This window comes from Grampus griseus (assembly GCF_964374135.1).
Source record: "Grampus griseus genome assembly, chromosome: 7".
Taxonomy (NCBI): domain Eukaryota; kingdom Metazoa; phylum Chordata; class Mammalia; order Artiodactyla; family Delphinidae; genus Grampus; species Grampus griseus.
In genome coordinates, this window is record NC_139001.1 from 80,678,958 (window position 1) to 80,700,984 (window position 22,027).

The 22,027-nt window shown below is 41.2% G+C and overlaps 1 long non-coding RNA gene across 1 annotated transcript in view; it reads left to right on the plus strand.

The window, feature by feature from the left end:
* LOC309824887 overlaps positions 1 to 21,405 on the plus strand; it is a 203,188-nt gene extending 181,783 nt beyond the window's left edge. Inside the window, exon 3 of the long non-coding RNA XR_014296984.1 lies at positions 21,371 to 21,405. This is a non-coding gene — a long non-coding RNA (uncharacterized lncRNA). The remainder of the gene's footprint in view (positions 1 to 21,370) is intronic.
* Positions 21,406 to 22,027: the final 622 nt, after the last annotated feature.

Sequence of the window (22,027 nt, forward strand, 5' to 3'; positions counted from 1 at the left end):
CCCAAGGCTACAAAGCTAGTAAATCACTGATAGGATTAAAATGTAGGTCCAGTTCCAAACTCCTCCATCTTAATCCCTACGCTAAACTGCCTTCGAAACTTCTTAAATATAGTTGGCTATGATGGACATATTTGGTTTAGAGTGGTCTCTTCTGCGTTTTCTTTGTTTGGTTTGCTGTGATTCTCATCTTCTGTACAATGCCTTTCTAGCATCTACAAAATGATCATTTCAAAGCAATTGTATCAAGTCATGGGACCAGGGCAGAGCAGGCTAAAAAACGACAGCCATTTGTACATAAATATTTAAATATATGCACTACACTCCATTTAGTGCATTATTCAAACTCTGGGCTTACATTAAAAAGGTTTCCAGAACTTACCAGCTGCTTCCTTTTGTGATCGCAATAATTCTCACCCAAACGAGACTCAAAGGACTCACTGTCCAAATCGGCTTCCTTATATTTACACCTGTCACTGATGTCATTTGCTTTCCTTTCTGCCAACCCCAAACTGACTAGGGAGGAGGATCAATTTGAATTCTTTCTAACTGCTTCCTTTCCCTTTCCCCAAACCTTGCATTTTTTCCCCTAAAACCCCCTAAAGCCAAAACCATAGTTCAGTGAAGTAAGTGTGATTAAGCAAATTATGAACCGGCTCAGGGAGTTGCTCTAGTTGCTCTAATCAGGGCTACTTTCCCGGCTCGGCTGGCAGGAGGCCCGGCCAGCCTAGAGCACCCCCTCCCTGTCGGTGGGCGGTGTGTCAGCCGATGGCAATCACTGCTGCTATTTTTCCAGGTAATGTGAGATTACAGTCTGAAGCCCCAAACTTGAACAATTATTCTCCTCAATGATTTCTTTATTCGTTCCACTGATAAACCTTGCCTTTAATCCCTGAATGGCCCAGCAGCAACCATTCATCAGATGTCAGATTCTTCAATGGGAAGAAGAAGGTGTGCACACAGGCAGGGGTCTGTTTCCCTCTCTCATCATATTCAAGGCCCCTGAAGGCACAGTAGTCTTTCATCTCCAGCAATGGGACTGGTACAGAGCAGGGGCCCAAATGTTTGCTGAATATTGTGGGATGAAGAAAGGAGATAGAAAAGTACAGTCACATTTTCTTTTAAAGAGCACTTAATGGGACAATGGATTTAATAATAAAATACGTGCATAGGGGATATGCATATCACATATAACACTTAAAGGAGGATGTTTTCCTTAAAGAACTAAAAATAGAGCTACCACATGATCCAGCAATCCCACTCCTGGGCATATATCTGGAAAAGACGAAAACTGTCATTTGAAAAGGTACATGCACCCAATATTCTTAGCAATACTATTTACAATAGCCAAGACATGGAAGCAACCAAAGTGTCTGTTGACAGATGAATGGATAAAGAAGGTGTGGGAGATATACACAATGGAATATTTCTCAGCCCTAAAAAAGAATGAAATAATGCTATTTGCAGCAACATGGATGGACCTAGAGATCATCATACTAAGTAAGCCAGAAAGAGAAAGACAATTATATGATATGATTTATATGTGGAATCTAAAAAAAATGATACAAATTAAGTGAATTATAGAACAGAAACAGACTGACAGACATAGAAAACAAACAGAGTTGTCAAGGGGGAAAGGGGTGGGAGAGATAAATCGGGTATTTGGGATTAACAGATACTGTGTAAAATAGATAAACAACAAGGACCTACCATATAGCACAGGGGACTATATTCAATATCTTGTAATGACCTATAATGGAAAAGAATCGGAAAAAGTATATATATACATATATATATGTATATATATAAAACGTTGAAAAGACATGGCTAGTTCTTAGTACATATTTTACAGCAAAGATTAGCTGATTTCTCACCATTAACTCAAAACAGTTAAAGGTTGCAAGTCTGTATAAGAAAGAGAGGTTGAAGTACAGAAGAAAAGTATCAAATGGACATCAAATCAGGAGCTTCCACTGGGAAAACAGCAGCAGTAGCAATAATCAATACTCTAACAAGCCTGATGTGGTTATGAAATCCTTCAAGGAAAATTCCAGAACCTTAGGAACTTAATATCTTACTGAGGCCTACGAGGTGGTTGTACATTAAAATACTGCCAGCCCTGCTTAGGCTTTTATTTAACTCTGTGTACCTTTTGGCAATGGTAGTTCATGAAGGAGAGTTGACAGAGCACTGTCACTAGAATTCCTCTGGGTCTGGGCTCACTGGGTCCTGCAGGACACATCCAAGAAGACTTGCCAACGTCCTGCAGCTGCCGCATAGCCACACCATGTAGTCCATGGATTTGGCTTCCTTTTGTGGGGGTGATTTTTTCGAGCACTGCATTAGAAATGTCATGTTCGGCACCATCCATCCAAATTTACCTCTGGCGTTTTTTTCTAGCTAAGTAGTAATAAACTTTTTTTTTTTTTTTTGCGGTACGCGGGTCTCTCACCACTGTGGCCTCTCCCTTTGCAGGGCACAGGCTCCGGATGCGCAGGCTCCGCGGCCATGGCTCACGGGCCCAGCCGCTCCACGGCATGCAGGATCTTCCTCGACCGGGGCACGAACCCGTGTCCCCTGCATCGGCAAGCGGACTCCCAACCACTGCGCCACCAGGGAAGCCCAGTAATAAACTTTTAAATTGGAAAATGCATACACACACACACACACACACACACACACACACACACACACACACACACACACACATATACCTCTTTTTCATTTAATAAGCATTCTTGAACATCTACTATGTACTATATGAGGAACTAGAAATAAAAATTTAAGTAAGACATGGTCCATGCCCTACAGTTTGAATACAGTGATGAAGGCAGTCCACGTACAAATGGCAAATACGTGAAAGTTGCTCTAGATACACTGGATTGTGGAGTGTTACTAACTCTGCTCCATTTACTTTTCTAAAACGCTAGTGACTCCTGTAGCTTGTCGTAGGTAGGGAAGGGTATTATTTATGCTGAAATCATGTAGGGAGGCGCCTAGAAATAAGCAAATCTGCAAAGAACAAACTTATACACATTTAGTTTGGCTAAATAGAAGAAATGTCTCAAGAAACAAATTTTTTTCTTAAAAAGGAGAAAGAAGCATGCTGGATGAGACTTTCCACAGATGACAATCACCAGAATAAATGCATGAGGGCAGACACACTTAGATCTGTAGCACTGACCAGGATCACGTTGAGGCCCTGTAGCCTGAACTAGGGATTGGGTAGTCTGGTACACTGATGATTTTTAGCAAACTTCATAGCTCCCATGTCCCCATTCTTGGTTCAGAAATTTCACCCTTCCAACAAAGTTCAATTCTTCCAGAAGCAGAAGGTACACTAGACACGTCAAGCTTGGAGGGGGGAAAATCAAGTTTTACTGATTGCCAGCTTACTCATTGCAAATTAAACCTCCGGGGTAGTAAGAGGTACCCAGCATGCCCCTGCCACCCGAAGGAGAGTCCATCACAACAGGTTCACCTTATTTTCCTGAAGGTTCACCTTATTTTAGATATCTTTTTAAAAATGGTATATTTCTGTGTGATTTAAAATAAATTTTCACTTACATGAAGTATTTGCCTTCCCCTTACTGAGGCACTAAGAGCACTGACCCTTACAATGGACATAATACAAGAACCTATTTCCTATTTCGACTAGGAGAAAGTTGGAAGCAAATTCATGTGGACTGCCAAAATGTGTCATCAGCTGAAGCCAGCAAAGGGTCTTCTGCTATTTCAGACTGAAGCAGCCTTCTCAGTGAAACCTGGTGTAGTTCTGATAGTCTGGGTGGCATCCTCACTTACTGGGACTTTCTCCCTGTCCAATGTGAGCATCCAGAGAGTCTTTTGGTGGTTTTTTTTTTTTTTTTCCCCCGGTACGCGGGCCTCTCACTGCTGCGGCCCCTCCCGCTGCGGAGCACAGGCTCCGGAAGCGCAGGCTCAGCGGCCGTGGCTCACGAGCCCAGCCGCTCCGCGGCATGTGGGATCCTCCCGGACCGGGGCACAAACCCATGTCCCCTGCATCGGCAGGCGGACTCCCAACCACTGCGCCACCCGGGAAGCCCTTGGTGGTTTTTTTGTTTGTTTGTTTTTCATATGATGTCACTTATATGTGGAATCTAAAAGAATGATACAGATGAACTTATCTACAAAACAGAAATAGACTCACAGACATAGAAAACAAAACTTACGGTTACCAAAGGGGAAAGGGGGTAGGGGAGGGATAAATTAGGAGTTTGGGATTAACATATACATACTACTTATATAAAATACATAACCAACAAGGACCTACTGCATAGCACAGGGAACTATAACATCCACAGAGTTGTACAAGGCTACAGTGAGGATTGGCTACCAGACTCATGACGACTGATCCAAGAACTGAGTTCTGTCTTTAGTTCATTTTCAAGAGAATAACTCACCCAAACAACTTATTTACCCTGCTTCTAAGGTCTCCCACATCCATTTTATATCCTTAGAATTTCTATCTTGCTTTGGGAAAATGCCAGAAATTCAAGTACCTATCTGATAATTAAACAACCAACCACCACTGCAGCACAACCAAAACGGTAGGTTCTTGGGAAATATCAGAGATCAAAATTCTATTAAATCCACATGAAGTACCTGCTGTGTGGTCGGCACTGTGATGACCACTGCAGAGTTGTATTGCAGTTACACTTTAAATATATGAAAAATCTTTGACCTAAAGAACTAGTGAGACTAGATATCACACATGAAATGACTGCAGTGAGTACAGGGCAGAGTAGGATTAATAATTAAAACAAGTGCTTTAGGGTACAGTAAGTGATAATAGAGTGCATTCACATACAATAGTTCTCGTGATTCTTACGACCACATGGTGAGGTAGGCAAGGGAGATACTGTATTATTAACCTCACTTTACAGATGAGGAAACTGTGAGGTCAAAGGCAGCCAAGGGCACCTTGCAAATAAGTGGCAGAATTTGAGGGCAGTAGTACTAGCGTTGTCTCCCTGTTCTGTAATATTGCTGCCACATCACGCTGCCTCCTTGCTAAGTACCATGGAAGATGAAGAGGGAGCATGAAAGGATGTGAAGGGTGAGCTGTAAAGGGTACTGGGAGGCAACAAAAAGGATGGGGTCTTCATGGGAAAGGAAGAGACAGAAATGGGCAAAGAGCATGACCATGGGCTTGGAGGCAGAGAACTGGGAGGGAATGACTTCCTGAAGTGGGATGTGTGTTAGAAGGAAGTGGGAAATAGGGTTTGACAGAAAAATTAAATAATCATGGAACTTGCAGACAAAGTCAGGAGTTGAGTTTTGATCTTTCAAGCAATGAGACTAGTTTTTGCCAGGAGACCGACACAATCAATAAGAAAGGTGATATGGTATTCCAGCAGCAGTGGGGTTAGAGGGGTGGGGGTGGAGCAAAGAGTCTGAGTTTCTGGAAGCCAGGAGCGCCTGGCATAGTTCTGAAGTGTCGATGTGGGTATGCTTTACAGAATTCATCACCCAATGCATTTGCATATCACTGGAACAACAGCAAAGCTTTAAAAAATACTCTGGTTACAAGAACAGGGCATATAAAAGAAGGATCATTAGTGCTTAGAAATTTATGATGGATTAAGCCATTTTAGGTTGGTTGACTTAAAACTGTAAAATACGTTGTCTCCAGGATTCAGGGTTGACAAAGGCAAAATCACCTGCATTTTCAGGCTTTGGTTTGACTTCCTGACAACCAGCCAGCTTGCTATCAGGCTGAACTGACAACAAGCTGTTGGAGTTCCAACAGAGGAAGGGGATTCGAGTGGGGTGGGAGGTATTCTGGATCCCTCGCCCACACTTAAAGGAGAAGAGGTCTGATTTTATAAAACTGCTTGTATTAGGATATTTCACAAAATTTCCTTTGGGTAAAGAGTTCCATAGCTTAAAACATCTGAAAAGCCACTGATCTAGTCCAATCCTAGCCACAGACATATGAGGAAGCAGGACAGAGAGGTACAGGGCCTGGTCCACGGTCACAGGGTAAGTGAGGCCACTTGAGAGGCATTTACAACTACTTTAAATTGGGAACTAAAAAGGCTTTTGTACAGCAAGGGAAACAATCAACAAAATGAAAAGGCAACCTACGGAATAGGAGAAAATATTTGCAAACCAATATCTGATATGGGATTAATATCTAAAATATATAAGGAACATATACAACTCAATAGCAAAAAAACAAATAATCCAATTTAAAAATGGACAAAGTGGGGGCTTCCCTGATGGCGCAGTGGTTAAGAATCTGCCTGCCAACGTAGGGGACACGGGTTCGATCCCTGGCCCAGGAAGATCCCACATGTCGCAGAGCAACTGGGCCCATGCACCGCAACTACTGAGCCTGCGCTCTAGAGCCCATGAGCCACAACTACTGAAGTCTGTGTGCCTGGAGCCCGTGGTCCGCAACAAGAGAAGCCACTGCAATGAGAAGCCCACACACCACAACGAGGAATAGCCCCCGCTCACCGCAACTAGAGAAAGCCCGCGCGCAGCAACAAAGACCCAACACAGCCAATAAATAAATAGATAGATATATAGATAGATAAATAAAATGGACAAAGGACCCAAATAGACATTTTTCCAAAGAAGACATACAAATGGTCAACAAGTACATGAAAAGATGTTAAGTAACACTAATCATCAAGGAAATGCAAATCAAAACTACAATGAGATATCACCTCACACCTGTTTGAATGGCTACCAATCAAAAAGAGATAAAAAGTGTTGGTGAGGATGTGAAGAAAAAGGAACCCTGTCCACTGTTGGTGGGAATGTAAACTGGTGCAACTACTATGGAAAACAGTACGGAGGTTCCTCAAAAAGTAACAATAGAACTCCCATATGATGCAGCAATCTTACTTCTGGGTATATATTCAAAGGAAATAAAATCAGTATCCCTAAGACAAGTCTGCACCCCAATGTTCACTGCAGCATTATTCACAATAGCCAAGATACGAAAACAATCTAAGTGTCCGTCAACAGATGAATGAATTCTTTCTAAATGTGGTATATGTTTTCTTGGTACATGTGTGAGGAATATTATTCAGACATTAAAAAAAAGAAGAAAATCCTGCCATTTGTGACAACATGGATGAAGCTGTTGTGCTAAGTGAAATGAGCCAGACAAAGAAAGACAAAACAGTGTATTACTATCACTTAAAAGTGGGCTCTAAAAAAAGTCAAAATCATAAACCAGAGAGTAGAATGGTGGTTGCCAGGGGCTGGGGGTGGAAGAAATGGGAGGTGCTGGTCAAAGGACACAAACTTTTAGTTATAAGATGAATAAGCTCTGGGGATCTAATGGTCAGCATGGTGACTACAGTTAATAATACTGTATTGCATACTTGACATTATCTAAGAAAGCAAATTTTAAGTGCTTTCACCATTAAAAAAAAAAAAACGGTAACTATGTGAGGTAATGGAGGTGTTAATTAACTTAATTGTGGTAATCATTTCACATTGTATATGCATATCAAATCACATGCTATACACCTTTACACAATTTTGTCAATTTGATACACAATTTTGTCAATTTTACCTCAATAAAGCTAGGAGTGGCTGGTGGAGGGATTGGGCAACGGAGAGCTCAGAAAACAAAAATCATTTAACATCCGTTGAAGGCCAGGATCCCTACAGGCCCTTTACTGTGCCTGTGGCCTAAGCTGACTCCCTAAGCTGAGCAACAGAGGTGGCAGGGAATGTCATACAGCCCCTGAACACACGCTCAGCCAGGCTGGGCCTCAGAACAGCAGGAGTGGTGCCCACTTGAGCTTGTTTCCATGTGAAGCCTCCTGCCAACACATAAAACTTAGGGAGCTTCTAATGAGGAGAGGCTCTGGTTAATGCTTTCCTCTCACTCATTCATATTTCAACACTTGCTTATTTCTTTTTTTCCTCATTATAGTCCTTTTGGAGACTAAGGCAAAACAAAACAAAACCCCACCTTACGAAAAGAAATGTGTGTGCCCTGGGGAAGATGAAGGAGTACTGCAGGTTTGAGATTCTCGCTGTTACCAAAGAATTATGACCCAGAAGCAGGGAATCATTCAATCTGTTGGTTTCACTTGTGTAACAGCATATAACATTGTACCTGCTCCTGCATCACCCGCTGAATCAGGAAGTTTAGGGAGAAAAGCCCAGCAGAGCCCCTAGTAAATCTGTCTTTTGGTACTCCAATCATAAAAAAGTATTCCCCTCAATTTTTTCACACAGGGCCTACTGTCACCTTAACCGTGTTTATCGAGACAGAGAAAGTGTCTTTGCCAAAGCTAAACATTTCTCTTCTTTGACAGCAAACACTGATTAAATCTACCCAGAGAAAAGTTAGGCAGACCAGAACCCACCTTCTTGCCAGTTACTAAGGGGCAGACTTTCAATTCTGGTATTTCCTTTCCTCATTGTCAAGAAAAATAAACAAAAGTGATAGAATGTTACAGAGAATTTCTACTGAAGATACAGCTGTTTCCATTTTAAGTTAGGTTGAAAGATTCCTTACCAGTTTTGTGAGTTATCTTGTCTAACTAAAAAAATCTCCTAAACTAACTAGGCTACTGACTGTAAATTTAGGAAAACTGGAGTGAATACAGATGATATACAAACCAACAGCGCAAGCTGAGCTCTCCCCTGGCAGGACTGGACGTGACCATTTCAGGATGAAGGATTCTGAGGGGACTGTGACTTTGCTTGCAATGACACTAGTGGCAAGAGACATTTCCAAAAGGGACTGTAAGTTACGAATTAATGGCAGCTCTCTGTGAACTAACTCCTCCATATTCAGAATGCCCAGTTTACAAAATAACAAATCAAAATGACCTCTCCAGCACTCACCAACACTGCAAACAGAAATATATCTCAGTTAGAAATCTGGGGGGAAGAGTTATGTCTGTGGTCTATGTGCTGATCTGAGCAATAGAGCTTGTCTTTTAATCACCCCTGTCAGAAATATAAAATCTCCTTAAAATAGGTTACCCAGCTCTCTGTGGTCCCGATTTTACAACAGCATTGGCACTGTCAGCTAGCCGCTGGGTTACTGAGACAGCTGGGCTTGGTTTGAGCAGTAAAATACCTCACGTTGCCTTTGAAAGTCATCTGCATGATTGCAGAGCTTTCTAATCCCCATAGAAGACCCATAACTATGTCAAGAGAAATTGAGGCTCTCTGATCCCCTATCTGGTAACTGGATGCACAAACTTCCCTTTTGATTATTCCTGAACAATGGCACTTAAGCATCGTTGTGGGAAAGGAAAGCAGGCCTCCCAGGATGCACTTCTCTCTCTTGCCTGCCACTAGTCAGTGACTCTGAGATCACAGAGTACAGCTGGAACTTTCCTTCCTCACCCCTGAACTTGGGTATTTACAAGTTGGCTAATGAAGGAACAATAAGTAATCTCCTGACCACTGTAGTAGGCAGGCGAGAATGAAAACTGATAGATGTACACTTTTATTCTTGAGCTCGATAAGATAAGGAATTTCCGCCCTACCGAGCTCTGAAAAGTTGCCTTTCATCCCGTTGGGGAAGGTGTAAAACACGCTTTGTGCAGACCGGCCTGGCCTTTGGCAGATTTATCGACAAGACCTACTGGCTAGAGTAAGTGCAGGGATACACCATTTGTCGAGAAAGAGAATGAATACAATCAACAGGCTTGCAAGGCCTCATAAAACAGTTGTTTGGCTTAGAAGATCATGTCTGCAAAGCATTCTTATCAGGAGGAAAGCATTAAAGGCATTTCTCAAGTTTAAAGGAAAACAAAATTTGAAAAGCATGGTGAGTCAGCTGCCAGTGTCTGTCTGAAGTTGTTGGAAATTCAGAGCTCTTTAATTTTGACAGACTCTGCTCTGTGAACAGGGCATAGCTTCTGCATAGTTTCAGTCACTTCTTTTGTTTGTCACGGGCTAAAAGGACAGGACATCCAGCTTGCACTATTTGGATTCATTTGGGAAGGGTGGGAGAGGGTAGAGTGATAGAAAACTGAGTTACTTTTACACTGACCTCTAGATCACAGCAGTGACAAGATTCTGTCGTTATAATATCTTACAATTTCAATAAAGCTCTGACATTACTGGATGGCAATAAAAGAAAGAATATGTCATTGTCTATATGTCACATTCTATATAAAAAAGCTGTGCTGGAAGCTCAGTTGCTCCTCAGCCTGAGTATTTACATCTCTAGCCACCCTCAGAACACAAGTTTTTCTCAAGGTTTAGTGTCCTGGATTTAATTGGAGTCCGTGAAACCTTGTTTAGATCCTGAACTCAGGCTCTGATCATCTCTGCCAGGAAATGATTAACTTGAGCAAGTTGCTTAACTTCTTTGAGTCTCAGTTTCCTCATCTATAAGTCAGGACAGTAAAATATCAATTTCAGGACCGTGGTGAGAAGTAAATAAGAAACGGTGAGAATTCAGTGAAATAACTATAAAGTATGTTTCACAACGCCTGGCATACAGTAAGTACTCAATAAATGTTAGTCCCCTTTCAGGTTTTGTAACTTTCGATTGTAGCAAAGGAACAGGGCCAGGTAGTGTAAGAAGTTGACCCTGTGTGAGCTGTCTTGTTCGGGCAGCAGATTTAGCTAAACCACTATCAGTCCTGTAAGCAGGCTTTGAGTACCACCTGCTGGAGCAGGTCGTTGCAGGGAAGTAACAAAGTGCCCCACAGGCATGAGATTTGTTCACAGAGCATTAGCCTGCTCTCCCAAACCCCTGCAGACCTCACGGCAAAGCTTCCTGCTGTTGACCCTCAAGACGTCTGCCTTCTAAGCCAAAAAGCAGTTCATGAGCTGTCTCACGGCCCTTGGTCATTTATGTCCCTCTTCTATATAAAAAGCAACACTACGGGCTCCCAGAGAAACAAGGTGAAGGGGAGTAAGAATCAGGAGGAAATGGTCAGATGGAAGAACAGCTAAGGCTCCCAATTATAACAAACATCTCGTTCCTGCCAGGACACTAAAAACAGAATCCCAGCCAGCTTTTCGAATTGCTATCTTAGCCAATTGGCTACATGTCTGATCGAAACAGAGGTCCAACATGGAAAAATAAAAGCTCTTCCTTAGCAAATGAGGAATGATTGGAAATGCATTTGAAGAAAACACCACTGTGGTGTTTCAAGTTTTTTCTCTCTGTGCAGCATGAACTGAATTTATTCAGCTCCTGTGCTTGGGGGCAGTTTCTCTAACTACCGATGCTGCCAATTCCACCTGCAATCTAAACTACTGGGCTGTACAATTGGTTCCTCAATTGCCGCGTGTAATCACTGAAACACCCTTTTTTTTTTTTTTTTTTTTTGGCTGAGTTGGGTCTTCATTGCTGCGCACGGGTTTTCTCCAGTCGCAGCGAGCAGGGGCTACTCTTCCTTGCGGTGCGTGGGCTTCTCCTTGCAGTTGCTTCTCTTGTGGAGCACGGGCTCTAGGCGCGCGGTCTTCAGCAGTTGCAGCACGCGGGCCCTAGAGCATCCGGGCTTCAGTAGCTGTGGGCTTAGTTGCTCCGCAGCATGTGGGATCTTCCCGGACCAGGGCTCAAAACCGTGTCCCCTGCGTTGGCAGGCAGATTCTTAGCCACTGTGCCACCAGGGAAGTGCTGAAACACCATTTTTCATGCTCTAGAAAATGCAAACACAGCTGAATTGATCCACTTCAAATCTTCTCAAACAATTCAACTAAGGATGAAAGGAGATGAGATATTTCAAAGTAAAGGTGGTTGGATGTCCTGAGGCATGAGGATAGTGGGTGTGTGCATGGGAGAAGGTCTCTTTTCAGTGGAATTACTGGTTTAAAACATAGGTGCTACCCTAATTTTAAAGTCTGTCAGTCTATATGATTGCATGTGACATCTTTTAGGGTCATAACACCACTGCTTTCCATAGTATCTATGGGGTGGCTGTCATACTAGGATGTAGGTGGCTATGAGACATGTCCTGTCAACTGTCTGTAGTCATCTGATTATTGATTATCCTGAATGCCTCATCAAAAACACAGACTTCATTTAGAAGTCTGTAAGTCAAATAGTTAAGGAAAGAGCAAAAAAACCCAGTAGTTAACATGACCAGGTGCAAGGCACAGGTCGGGAGTCTGGAGGTCACAGTGGCAGGCAGAAGGGCCTAGGCAGGCCAGAGTCTGGAATCTAGGCACAGGCCACTTATCCTTGGAGGCCTTATTCCTTTCTTTGAATGCCTTCCCTCCTTTCCAAAACTAATCATCAACTCCTTATTCTGCAGTCCCAGCTCAAATCGTACTTGTCCATTATCTCACAACCAGGCAGGGTCAGCTCTCTTAAACATACCTTTACTAAGTGTTATTTACTGTACTGTGTTTATAAAACTCCATCTTTCTTATACAAGTAATATAAATACCATACACACATGTGTATATTACCAACAGAGTACTATAACTATATATCTCTTTCTTCACTGGACTATAAACTTTTTGAAGGCAAGAACCATGTCCCATAGACTGAGGGCAATACTAGACACTGAAGATTCACAAATAAACATCTCTTTGAAGCTGAATAAATGAAGGTGCAGATTAGTAAACAGTTGGTTTGTGAACAAGTCGAAAAGAAAAAAGTGATTAGTAAGATCTAGGATGGTAATCTAACGTAAAATATAGCCAAACAAATCTCTCTTCTTTCATGATATGGTTACCAGGCTATGAAATCAGTAAAATTCCAGACATGACTTGAATTTTGGCAAGTCAGTACATAAAATCTTTTATCCTTGTGGGAACAAGAGCAAATCACAAGCTGCCAAATCATTTTTTTGAACATCTTTATTGGAGTATAATTGCTCTACAATGTTGTGTTAGGTGCTGCTGTACAACAAAGTGAATCAGCTCTATGTATACATATATCCCCATATCTCCTCCCTCTTACGCCTCCCTCCCACCTCTCTAGGTGGTCACAAAGCACCGAGCTGATCTCCCTGTGCTATGCAGCTGCTTCCCGCTAGCTATCTATTTTACATTTGGTAGTGTACATATGTCCATGCCACTCTCTCACTTCATCCCAGCTTACCCTTCCCCTTGCCCGTGTACTCAAGTCCATTCTCTACGTCTGCGTCTTTATTCCTGTCCTGCCCCTAGGTTCTTCAGAATCTTTTTTTTTTTTTTTTTTTTAGATTCCATATATGTGTTAACGTATGGTATTTCTTTTTCTCGTTCTGACTTACTTCACTCTGTATGACAGATTCTAGGTCCATCCACCTCACTACAAATACCTCAATTTCGTTTCTTTTTATGGCTGAGTAATATTCCATTGTACATATGTGTCACGTCTTCTTTATCCATTCATCTGTCAATGGACACTTAGGTTGGTTCCGTGTCCTGGCTATTGTAAATAGAGCTGCAATGAACATTGTGGTACTTGATTCTTTTTGAATTATGGTTTTCTCAGGGTATATGCCCAGTAATGGGATTGCTGGATCATACGGTAATTCTATGTTTAGTTTTAAAATGAACCTCCATACTGTTCTCCATAGTGGCTGTGTCAATTTACATTCCCACCAACAGTGCAAATGGGTTCCCTTTTCTCCACACCCTCTCCAGAATTTATTGTTTGTAGATTTTTTGATGATGGCCATTCTGACCGGTGTGAGGTGATACCTCACTGTAGTTTTGATTTGCATTTCTCTAATGATTAGTGATGCTGAGCATCCTTTCATGTGTTTGTTGGCAATCTGTATATCTTCTTTGGAGAAATGTCTATTTAGGTCTTCTGCCCATTTTGGATTGGGTTGTTTGTTTTTTTGATACTGAGGTGCATGAGCTGCTTGTATATTTTGCAGATTAATCCTTTGTCAGTTGCTTCATTTGCAAATATTTTCTCCCATTCTGAGGGTTGTCTTTCATCTTGTTTATGGTTTCCTTTACTGTGCAAAAGTTTTAAGTTTCATTAGGTCCCATTTGTTTATTTTTGTTTTTATTTCCATTTCTCTAGGAGGTGGGTCAAAAAGGATCTTGCAGCCGAATAGCACAGGGAGATCAGCTCGGTGCTTTGTGATGACCTAGAGGGGTGAGATAGGGACGGTGGGAGGAAGTCGCAAGAGGGAAGAGATGTGGGGATGTATGTGTATGTATAGCTGATTCACTTTGTTATAAAGCAGAAACTAACACACCACAGTATAGCAATTATACTCCAATAAAGATGTTTAAAAAAAAAAAGGATCTTGCTGTGATTTATGTCATAGAGTGTTCTCCTCTAAGAGTTTTATAGTGTCTGGCCTTACATTTAGGTCTTTAACCCATTTTAGTTTATTTTTGTGTATGGTGTTAGGGAGTGTTCTAATTTCATACTTTTACGTGTACCTGTCCAGTTTTCCCAGCACCACTTATTGAAGAGACTGTCTTTTCTCCACTGTATATTCTTGCCTCCTTTATCAAACATAAGGTGACCATATGTGTGTGGGTTTATCTCTGGGCTTTCTATAGTGTTCCATTGATCTCTATTTCTGTTTTTGTGCCAGTAACATAATGTCTTGATTACTGTAGCTTTGTAGTATAGTCTGAAGTCAGGGAGCCTGATTCCTCCAGCTCTGTTTCTCTTTCTCAAGATTGCTTTAGCTATTTGGGGTCTTTTGTGTTTCCATACACATTGTGAAATTTTTTGTTCTAGTTCTGTGAAAAATGCCATTGGTAGTTTGATAGGGATTGCATTGAATCTGTAGATTGCTTTGGGTAGTATAGTCATTTTCACAATGTTTATTCTTCCAATCCAAGAACATGACATATCTCTCCATCTGTTTGTATCATCTTTAATTTCTTTCATCAGTGTCTTATAATTTTCTGCATACAGGTCTTTTGTCTCCCTAGGTAGGTTTATTCCTAGGTATTTTATTCTTTTCGTTGCAGTGGTAAATGGGAGTGTTTCCATAACTTCTCTTTCAGATTTTTCATCATTAATGTATAGGAATGCAAGAGATTTCTGTGCATTAATTTTGTATCCTGCTACTTTACCAAATTCATTGATTAGCTCTAGTAGTTTTCTGGTAGCATCTTTAGGATTCTCTATGTATAGTATCATGTCATCTGCAAACAGTGACAGTTTTACTTCCTCTTTTCCAATTTGGATTCCTTTTATTTCTTTTTCTTCTCTGATTGCTGTGGCTAAAACTTCCAAAACTATGTTGAGTAATAGCAGTGAGAGTGGGCAACCTCGTCTTGTTCCTGATCTTAGTGGAAATGCTTTCAGTTTTTCACCGTTGAGCACGATGTTGCCTGTGGGTTTGTCATATATGGCCTTTATTATGTTGAAGGAAGTTCCCTCTCTGCCTGCTTCCTGGAGGGTTTTTTATCATAAATGGGTGTTGAATTTCGTCAAAAGCTTTCTCTGCATCTATTGAGATGATCATATGGTTTTTCTCCTTCAATTTGTTAATATGGTTTATCACACTGATTGATTTTCATATATAGAAGAATACTTGCATTCCTGGGATAAACCCCATTTGACCATGATATATGGTCCTTTTAATGTGCTGTTGGATTCTGTTTGCTAGTATTTTGTTGAGGATCTTTGGATCTATGTTCATCAGTGATATTGGCCTGTAGTTTTCCTTCTTTGTGACATCTCTGTCTGGTTTTGGTATCAGGGTGATGGTGGCCTCATAGAATGAGTTTGGGACTGTTCCTCCCTCTGCTACATTTTGGAAGAGTTTGAGAAGGATAGGTGTTAGCTCTTCTCTAAATGTTTGATAGAATTTGCCTCTGAAGCCATCTGGTCCTGGGCTTTTGTTTGTTGGAAGATTTTTAATCACAGTTTCAATTTCAGTGCTTGTGAATGGTCTGCTTATATTTTCTATTTCTTCCTGGTTCAGTCTCAGAAGGTTATGCTTTTCTAAGAATTTGTCCATTTCTTCCAAGTTGTCCATTTTATTGGCATACAGTTGCTTGTAGTAATCTCTCATAATCCTTTGTATTTCTGCAGTGCCAGTTGTCACTTCTCCTTTTTCATTTCTAATTCTATTGATTTGAGTCTTCTCCCTTTTTTTCTTGATGAGTCTGGCTAATGGTTTATCAATTTTGTTTATTTTCTCAAAGAACCAGCTTTTAGTTTTAATGATCTTTGCTATTGTTTCCTTCATTTCTTTTTCATTTATTTCTGACCTGATCTTTATGATTTCTTTCTTTCTTCTAACTTTGGGGTTTTTTTGTTCTTCTTTCTCTAATTGCTTTAGTTGTAAGGTTAGGTTGTTTATTTGAGATATTTCTTGTTTCTTGAGGTAGGATTATATTGCTGTAAAGTTCCCTCTTAGAACTGCTTTTGCTTCATCCTGCAGGTTTTGGGTCATTCTGTTTTCACTGTCACTTGTTTCTAGGTAATTTTTGATTTTCTCTTTGATTTCTTCAGTGATCTTTTGGTTATTTAGTAGTGTATTGTTTAGCCTCCATGTGTTTGTATTTTTTTACAGATTTTTTCCTGTAATTGATATCCAATCTCATAGCATTGTGGTCAGAAAAGATACTTGATACAATTTCAATTTTCTTAAATTTACCAAGGCTTGATTTGTGACCCAAGATATGATGTACCCTGGAGAATGTTCCATGAGCACTTGAGAAGAAAGTGTATTCTGTTATTTTTGGATGGAATGTCCTATAAACATTAATTAAGTCCATCTTGTTTAATGTATCATTTAAAGCTTGTGTTTCCTTATCCAAGTAATATTTTTTAATAGATGAGCCTCAACTCTAAACATTCTAGTAGGATGCTGCAGAATTCTGTCTTTATTTATGCCATTTAAAATTTTTATCAACTACTTGAATGAAGATAAGAAGATTTCCTATGAAACCTACTGAAGGCATGGAGCCAAGAAAGACAGCTACTATGATTCATAAGAGAAAAAAAGACTTGACAGATTAGAGCATCAAGCTGAATCATACAAGATGCTAAATATAAAGTTATGTATTTTGGTTCAGATTTTCAACAGCACAGGCACAGAATTACCAAAACCTTACTAGACAGAAAGTATTTTATATGAATTTTACAGTAATTAAAAACACCATGTCATCTATATATATACATACAGACAGACACAATTTTATTTATATATATATATATATATATATATATATATTTCTGCTGCCTAAAGAAGCTAGCGCAACAGAGCCTCATCTTTAGACCAAAACGTCTGGGTCAAGCAAAATTCCTCTTCAGGTGTCTCAGTCACCTCTGGAACACAACAACCACTTCTAATTAGGAGGCCTGCAGAACCAGATATCCAGGATGGTGAGAGGTCTAAAAATTCTGCCTAAATTATAGTGTTTGAGAGAGCTACACTTGTTTGCCCAGAGAAATGAAAACTTTGGTGGAGGGAGGGGGAGACTGAGAGTTAATCCTTGACTAATAACTTTTCAAATCATTGGAGAAGAGAGTTACTTCAGAAGGTAACTTCATAAAAGATGCAGGTAGACCCATTTGGGGTCAAGTTTTGCAATGCCTGACAAGGGAATGGTATGCCTAAGAGTGAGGAGCGCCCTGCCGATGGAATTATTCAAGTAGAGGACGGAGGAGCAGCCATCAATGGGGATGCTGTCGAATGCACTTCTGTACTTGGAGATCAGGATCCTTAAGGGAAAAGACCTCCAACGCCCTTTCAATTCTATGGTCTTCACTAAAGCTGATGGTGAAGGGACCAGAGGGGCAGAAGACAGACATCTCAGATCACTGAGTTGCACCACTGACCCTGACACAATCTCATACTGCATCAACTCGGCTGACAATCACCTGAGAATAGCTTTGTCCTGCTAAATGCACACAGGTGTCCGAGTAGCTTCTGTGGCTCACGATGACTGGGTTGAGTGAGTGTCCTGCAGTTGACACCTTAATAGAAGGAGGCATATGGAAAATGAGGCAGAAATGAGCAAAAAAAAAGACAAAGAGCAGAAAAAACACTGAGCCTATGTGAGCTCTAAAGCGGGAAGCTGGGGGTGAAGACATACAATTCAGAATGGAGAGGGGTAATCACAGTGCTGTGGGTTCATCAGTTTTTATTGTGGATCCTGGGAAAGAAACCACAGAGAAAATCTCAGGAGTATTTTCCTCCTAAGCCAGCACAACCACTTCTTCACCGCCAAAGGCTCCAATGTTCCCATAGTGGAGAACGGCACTGAAAAAAATATCTCTTCTTATTCAAAACCTCTCCCTGCCATCCATGTGTCCCTGCAAACACATGGCCTTCAGTCCTCCTCTCCCTATTCCCCTGCACCTCACACCACATACAACAGCAACAACAGGCTGGGGATATAGGACCAAAAAAAAAAACAACAATGCTCAGACTGAAAAAAAAAAATCTTTACATAAAGAAGGAGGAAAACAGAATTCCTATCCCTGCATTATAAAAACTGAAAGGTAAGGGGAATTTTATAGACCCAGAACGTGATGAAATGAAGAGAAAGACATCAAGTCTACCCAAAAGGTGATAAAATATTTTATTTGTTTTTTGGTTGTGAAAAGAAAATAAACCATTGAAATGACTGTCCGAAGGGCTCCAGGATAAGGACACTGAATAGGGCTTGGCTATAAATGTTGGAGAGGGTAATAAAAGAGTTGGTTTTGTTTCCTCAGCATTTGTGTGGGCTGAGCCCTCCTACTTCAACACAGGAATCATGGGCAATGGTAAAAGCCAACCTGCCACGGGGCCTACATTAATGCCTTCCTTGCAGGCCCGTCCAAGAGTCCCAGAGTAGCTGCTCCCCTCCTGCACCCAGGTTTCTATCCAACGCTGACCCTACAGGGAATGCCATCAAACCACTGGGGCTTCAGGATCGCAATGTGTCTTATTTCCATGGTTACTAGTTCATATATACCTGCTTATAAAACAGGCATTTTTTTTTTCAGTCCTTATTTTTCTCAGTCCTAGGAATTTAAGATGAAGAAGGCAAGGTTCCTGCCCCAAGCAGCTCAGTCTACAGTCTAGAGGGCCTTGGATTAATTCTGATGTTGTTTAGTGATATATTTCAAGTTCCTGAAGATAGAGAAAGGTGACAGAATCGCTGTTGTAAAAGCAACTGCTGATTTTATTTAAACCCAGGAAGGATTAGTTAAGAATCTGTGAAAGAGGCAGGATTTTCAACTAACCCACAAACTTGCATCCAGCATTTGCCTTTTTCTTTTCCACGTGTCAAGCTCTCCCATGAACATGTGATACCTCAACTAAGTCTTAAAAGACAGCTCCCCCTCAAAACTAAGTTTCTCTAGGTCTGTGATGAACATAAAAATTAAGGACTTGGAAATAAACTGAACTTTGGAATGAACTGGAACTAAACACACGTGCCAATCAATACTGATCTCTACAATTACATGTAAACCGAGACAATTTACTCTCAGATTTGTCATCCAAATCATATACAACAGGACCCAAGAATAGTACTGAGGACAGTGGCATGACAAGGGACAGGTAGTAAAATGGAAACCAGCTTCCCTTCAGTGTACCTATACCTCTTAGCACCATCACAAGGACAAGGCCTTCAAGGGGCTTTACTAAGATCCCCACTGAATACTCAGTGGTCAACCTGCAGCACTTCTGAGAAGGTACAGGCTCGAGGTGCTCCCAAATCACCATTCATTTTCATAGCCGCATCTTTGCCCTTTAGAGCATCACCAGGCAGGCTGGGGGGTCTGGTTGCTCATACGATCATTCTATGCTGACCACAAAGATGGCCACTTAGACCATACCAGACAACACAATTCCTCAAAGAGACACATAGTTAAAGACCTGAATCTATACAGTATCTTTCCAGAATGAGCCATGGCTCCGTGTCCAAGGCGTGTTTCTGTAATTCATATTACTAAACAGGTGCCTTGGCCTTAGCGTCCACGGCCTGAAGATTCTTATTCGGTTGAAACCAACAGGAACCAGCCGGGATGACTCAGGGGGAATGGTAATGATGGGATGAGTAATCCCTCTCTTGAAGTCACCAGTTAGGATAAAAGCAGTTGTTGATTACCTGACGGGACAGGTTTCTCAGGCTGGCTGAGAACAGAACAAATAAATCAATGTCACTTTCCTCCCTAACATCTTAAAACTCTATATTTAAAGCCTGTATTTCAGCTCACAATTCAAGGAAAGCTGTCCACAAAATTATCCATTAGGCCTCTGGTGAACACAGGGATGGAGGAGACAGGGGAGAAATGGCAGTAAGAACATTTGTAACCTTAGTGGAGAGAAATCTTATAGGAACGCTACCTGGCTCTCTGCTTGTGGTCACTGCCTTGGCTATTTTGGGAATCCTGTATATAAAACTAACCCAATGTCTTTTTTGGTTTGTTTGTTGGTGGTTTTTTTTGCGATATGCAGGCCTCTCACTGCTGTGGCCTCTCCCGTTGCGGAGCACAGGCTCCGGACGCGCAGGCCCTGCGGCCACGGCTCACGGGCCCAGCTGCTCCGCGGCATGTGGGATCTTCCCGGACCGTGGCATGAACCCGCGCCCCCTGCATCGGCAGGTGGACTCTCAACCACTGCGCCACCAGGGAAGCCCCCAATGTCTTATTCTAATAGGGTAAACACATGCAGACAAGTCAGGGCAAAAGCCTCTAACATGACAGTTCATTTTAAAGACTGGAAAACTGAAAACCTTTCCCTTTCAGAGTTATAACCAATCTCAGAAGAAAATCCATGAATGCATTAGGGATTCTCATTTCCTAATTAATCTCAATCTCCCCACTATTTTCCGTATTGCTTTACTCGAATTTACCCTTTGGGGGGAGATACGTTAAAATATGGTTTACTTGAAACTAGTAGACAAATAAGCACAGTATAGTGAATAAAGATAACAATACTGTATTATAATCATCAAACTTGCTAAGAGACTAGATCTTAATTATTCCAACCACTAAAAAGGGTTGATAATTTTGTGACATGATAGAGGTGCTATAGCTACAATGGCAATCATGTTACAATATATAAATGTATCAAATCAGCATGTTGTACACCTTAAATTTACAGTTCTATGTCAAATACATTTCAATTAAAATTCTGAAATATAGTTTAATTACTAATGAGGTGCTACTAAAAATATATAGAAAATAATTTAATAGATGGCCAAGTAACCACCTACATTACTGCCTCATATTAGAGTTCTGTTGGATAAAAGCCAAATAGGTTTATACCGTATGTGATTTTGGCAACAATCTGATTGGATACATTGCTGAGGCTCCAAAGTAAACTTAAGTGAAAAGGCTTGACCACGTACTTGATCAAAGCATACCTGAAGTTTAAATGCAAAAGAGAAGCTAGGGCCCTGGGATCGGAGTGTGTGCTTCAGGTGACATCACTGTCCAAACACATTTATTCAACATCCATCTGGTGGCACTACCTGGGGTGGTTAGCACAGATCTGCCATCCCAGAGTAACCAGCTTTGCCCTTTTTATCCTAGCACGGACGGGAGAAACACAGCTATTAAGTAGACAGGACTCAACGTTCCCGGGTTAAATATGGAAAGCGACTGTGGTGAGAACAGAATCGGGCACTGGTTTGTTACGTGCAGACCCAGAGGAAGTTTTCAACTCTATTATAGAAAGACTTCCTGAAGATGAAATTTCAAGAGCCACTTAAGGTTAAATTTGAAATGCTGCCCTTTGGTTGGATTACTGATAACCACCTTTCAAGAAAGAGCCACTGAGGATGGTAAGAAAGTTGCTCAACACAGGGATATCAGCTCAGTGCTTTGTGACCGCCTGGAGGGGTGGGATAGGGAGGGTGGGAGGGAGGGAGACGCAGGAGGGAAGAGATATGGGAACATATGTATATGTATAACTGATTCACTTTGTTATAAAGCAGAAACTAACACACCATTGTAAAGCAATTATACCCCAATAAAGATGTTAAAAAAAAGATTTAAATTACCATTAAGAGAGAAAAAAAAAAAGGAAGTTGCTAAGGAGCCCATGACCGTGGGGTGTATAAATACGCATCCTAACTACTCAGAAACTGCCTTTCCCAGCTCAGCTTTCCTGCCAAGAGCCAGCCTAGAGCAAAGTTTTTTCTTTTAACTCCCTTTCTGTGTTTACTGTTGAGCAATCATCTTCACTGC